The following is a 5,056-nucleotide window of genomic DNA, read 5'->3' as shown; positions in this document are numbered from 1 at the left end:
ACGCCGGAGAGTCGGGTGTGAGAGCGGAATTACTTTGTGATTATCAAAATAAAAGCACACTATCTAAGGCTATATATATATATATATATATATATATATATATATATATATATATATATATATATATATATATGTATATATATATATATATGTACCCATTGATGACTTTCCATTTCGTGTCTTCTCATTTTTTTTGTTAAGTTAATTTATTAATATAATGTAGCCACAAATCACAACAGCAGTCTCCTCATGTTGTATAGAGTAAGGTAAAGACCCTTCAATAATACAGGGTAAACCCCAAAATTAAAACAACCCCCCTGGGCAAGCACTTGATGACATTGGAAATTAAAAAAAAACTTCCCTTTAAAAGAAAGAAACCAGGCTCATGGAGGATCAGCCATCTGCAACCATCTTTTGAGAGCGAGCGGAGGAAGACAGGACAAAAGACATACTATGGAAGAGCGTCAGAGATTAGTAATAACTAATGATTAAATGCAAAGTGGAGTGTGAGTACATAATGAGTGAAAAAGATGAGTGAAGAAGAAATACTTAGTGTATGGGAAGCCCCCAGCAGCCTAGGACTATTGCAGCATAACTAAGGGGGGATTCAGGGTCACCTGATCCAAAAGAGTGTCTGTCTTCTGAATCCAAACTGGGAGCTGGTTCCACAGAAGTGTAGCCTGAAACCTGACAGCTCTGCCTCTCATTCTACTTTTAAATATCCTTGGAATCACAATTAAACCTGCAGTCTGAGAGCAAAGTGCTCTGTTAGGATGACATGGTAACAGTTTGTAGGCTTCTAACTAACTCTTACTGAAATTTATTTTCAGGGGCATGTCCAGAGGGGGCATAGGGTGACATCTGCCCCCCCCCCCCCCCCCCCCCCCAAAAAAAAAATATATATATATATCTGCTTGTTAATCTTACAGTGCTAAACATAGATAAGACCTGTTGTCTAATGTAATCATGATACCTACAATCACGAGGTCTGGGTAGTGGCTGAAAGAATGAGATTGTGGAAGAAGTTCAGTAATTTGGGAGGGATTTGGAGATTAAAGTGATAAACACATTAATAAATCAATAAGGAAACGACTAATAACTATTATTTTTAAAAATGATAATGATTCTGAAAAAGGACGATTCTGTATAATCTTCATTTTCCATTAAGTGCACTTTGATGCCTTGCTGCACAGTCACAGTGGAAAAACCCCAAAAGTCAAGGGGATAAGGAGGAGTACAATCAGTAGCTTTTCCCACACCCTCTCCTTTTCCCCCATCGGTCTTTATCTAAGAGTAAAGTTGAACTATTAAACTCCAGCTTCCCTCAAATGACTTCAGTAAGTTCATCATTCATTTCTGACTGTCGGCAGTGTCAGGAGAATCCCCGCTCATGGGTTTTTGCAAAGTTGAAATACCTTTAATGCAGATTAGTGTCTATTCACATCATCCAGTGCAAATTTCACTTTGTGGCTAACATGAATACATCTTTAGGCTAAGAAATATGAAACATGATATTCGCTTACACAAAGAGTCTTTCATGTATCATCATTTATATTAGGGCATAGAGCTACACCAACCTCAAATTGTATTTACTTCTGATCAAATATTCTGATTTCCAGCCTCCCCTCTTCCACCCAACCTGCCCTGTTATTCTTCTATCCTGTTCCACCCCATTAACAATTCCTGGAAACACCCCTGCTTCTTTCATATCAACATTCAATGAAGTTTAGGCAAAATAAGAAATATACAAAATGCTTAATAACAATACCTCCCCCACACTATGAAATCAACCTTGTCTAGTGTACTAATAAAAAAGATATATATAATCAAATAAATGAACTGTGTTGGTTTGCATTTCCAATTTTTGATGTTTAAGTCTCAGTTGTTCTGAGAACCTTAGTCTTCACTGTGTACAACAGCTGCAGGGATACTGAAAGCAGCAACATCACATACAATAATATACACATAATATACAATATACAATAATGAAAAAATTAAACATTAAAATCAAAATACCAAACAACTTGTTTATGTGATTATTCCCCGCTTGAGTTGTGTGATTATTACTGCCTCTGAATGATGCATGAGCCCATGCACACTTTCATAAACAGCATTAAATGAACTGCTTTAACAAAACAAATACTCAACTGTCAATAAAACCAATTAAGTATGCAAAATCTGACCACAGAACTAAAACTTGCTAACACAATGACATGTTCCTTAAAGCCCTTTTGGAGCATATGCAGGCCTCACATCTTGACAACTTGTAATCCTGGTGACACCCTGTGCAATACGATTTACCACAGAGGCTACAAATACTTTGGAAGGTATGCTTGTCTCTACATGGACTAATTATATCACCACAATAGCATGTGTGCAACATGCACTCATCAAACTTCACATGTGTGCAGTAGATATCAAAATAAAGTTTGACCACGGGTGTCATCTGACCCATAGAAATGAAGGAAGTTCTATTATTTTTGTTTGAAAGACGCCATATAAAGTAACCTTCATCCGGTGTGCATTTACAAGATCAACACAAAGCCAATTTGTGTTTATTTATGATTTTTTTATAAATAAACCTGTTGGCCCATTCATTAGGTGAGATAGAAGAGCTTATCAGTCTGAGTCTGTCTGCGTCAAAACAATCACTCGGAACTGTGCAAGGTGCACTCATGAAACCTTATTGATGTGTATTTGGTATGAAAACAGCGGGGGAGTTCAAAGGTGAGCGTGGTTCAGAGCACAATCACAGTAAAGTGTGATAATCTAAGTATGGGATCTAAGTCTGACTTACGTAGAAGTATCAAATCTCACTAATGTACTCATTCAGAACACAACAAGCATCCCACTGTGATACTCCGTTCATCTGGCTTTTATTTTTGAAGTCCACAGCGGAAGTCTCGGTTTTCAGGCTTGTCACTGGTAGCAACAATAAACCACAAGCACATTATTATTCATTGAGCTTTAGTCCTTTTTCTAAGAAGCTGCAAAACCAGCACTTGGTTTATATAAATCTCATGTTGCTGGATTTAAAAGTGAGGAGACATTAAACATGAGCAGCTACTGATATGTGCTGAGGGGTCCTGTCTGTATGCAGCAGCTCACAGTGTCAGTCAGTAGTTGTTTTGCATGCTTTTGTGATTGATGCAGTCAAATAAACAGAAGAAAATATTCAGAGCTTTCCTTTTTTTTATCATCTGTATTTTTACTTTTTTGAGACGCTTCCTGTGGTTTGGCCTTTAGAGGGCTCACTTACACAGCTGCTTCTGTACTTTAATGGGAGGGGGGTAGGTCCATAATGAAAACAGTCTACAACATAAAACAATGCTGACTGTTAGAGGGAAGCATTTAGTGCTGTTAAGAGTTACCATCTGTTTTCCTCTACTGTTGTGTTTACTTTTTCCACTTTACACCAGGAGTCCAGTCCAATGTCCATACTGTGCTCTGTGATAAACACAGGTCGGTGTTCCAGGATCATACAGGAAAGTGTTCTTGTTTAAATAGGGCTGTGCACAACAAAAGCAAGGATAAATATTCAGTTTTCCCTACTTGGTCTTCTTATGGTCTCTTCTTTCACAAAAAACAATGAAATTATGACAAACGCTTTAGGGCAATTCTGTCTTTTTGCCCTCTTCTCCTTATTCACAGCATTAAGTAAACCATACCTCAGCTTAAACTTGAACTTTTGTACTCTTTTTCTTTTTGTCTGAAAGCTATATTTGGTGGAGCGATGAGATTAATTTGCTAAGAATTCAAAATACAACTTTATTGTAGAATCATCACATGTTCTTTAGGAAGTTTATTTGAAATGAAAAGTGGAATCATCCAATCACATGACAGCAACTCAGTGCATTTAGGCAGGCTGACATTGTCAAGATGACCAGCTGAAAATCAAACTGAGCATCAGAATGGGGAAGAAAGGCGAATTAAGTGACCTTGAAAATGGTATGTTCGTTGGTGCCAGATGTGCTGGTGTGAGTATTTCAGAAACAGTTGGGATTTTCCCATGCAACTATCTCTATGATTTACAGAGAAGAAAATGAGAAAATATGCTTTGAGCAGCAGTTTACTGGGTGGAACTGCCTTGTTGATGTCAAAGGTCAGAGGAGAATGGGGAGACTGCTTTGCGCTGACAGGAAGGCAACAGTAACTCAAAATAATCACTCGTTACAACCAAAGTATGCAGAAGAGCATCTCTGAATCCACAGGACATAGAACCTCGAAGCCGATGGTCTGGAGCAGCACAAGATCACACCAGATGCCCACTCTTGTCAGCTTAGAACAGGAAACTGAGTGTATAATTCACACAGGCTGAACAAAACCGGACAACAGAAGATTGGAAAAATTTTGGCTGCTTTGATCAATTTCTGCTGTGACACTTGGATGACAAGGTCAGAACTCGACATAAACAACATGAAAGCATGGATCTATCCTGCCTTGCATATAGAGTTCAGGCTGCTAATGGCGTGGGCCACTTTGGGCCACTCGAGCGTCACTTAAACATCACAGCCTGCAGCCGATTGTGTCCATCCCTTTATGACTACAGTGAAATTATTTTCTAATGGCTCCTTCCTGTAGGATAAAAGCTATTCAAGTCTGACCAAAGTGTCTAACTAAAACACTTTTCATCGCAAACGCTGTCTCACGTTTCATCTTGTACAGTATGTCTTCAAACTGCGGTGGTGTCCAGGGTGGAAGAGGGGACCCAAATGCAGCACACATAGGCAGACTAAAATGAAAGAGAGACATTTATTGATCCATATAAAGTCCAAATGGATAGATCCAGGGAATATCCAATATACACAAACAATACATAACAAAAACCCACAGAAATAAAACAGCTGCAAAAAAAGGAAACATGACCTGGGAATTATATTTGCATTATATTATCTGATGATTAGGCCCCTACTCATAAGATGTGGTTAGCTTTTGGGGAGTCCCATTTAACAAACGGCTATCTTGTCTATTATGTTGGAATTTGTATTTTGATTGATTTGTGAATGAACTAAACTAAACTAAACCGTTTGACAAAAAGAATCAAAGCCATTTCCAA

The sequence above is a fragment of the Neolamprologus brichardi genome, chromosome 15 (assembly GCF_056152115.1).
Source record: "Neolamprologus brichardi isolate AB-2024 chromosome 15, ASM5615211v1, whole genome shotgun sequence".
Classification (NCBI taxonomy): Eukaryota; Metazoa; Chordata; class Actinopteri; order Cichliformes; family Cichlidae; genus Neolamprologus; species Neolamprologus brichardi.
This window is presented reverse-complemented; position numbering follows the sequence as displayed.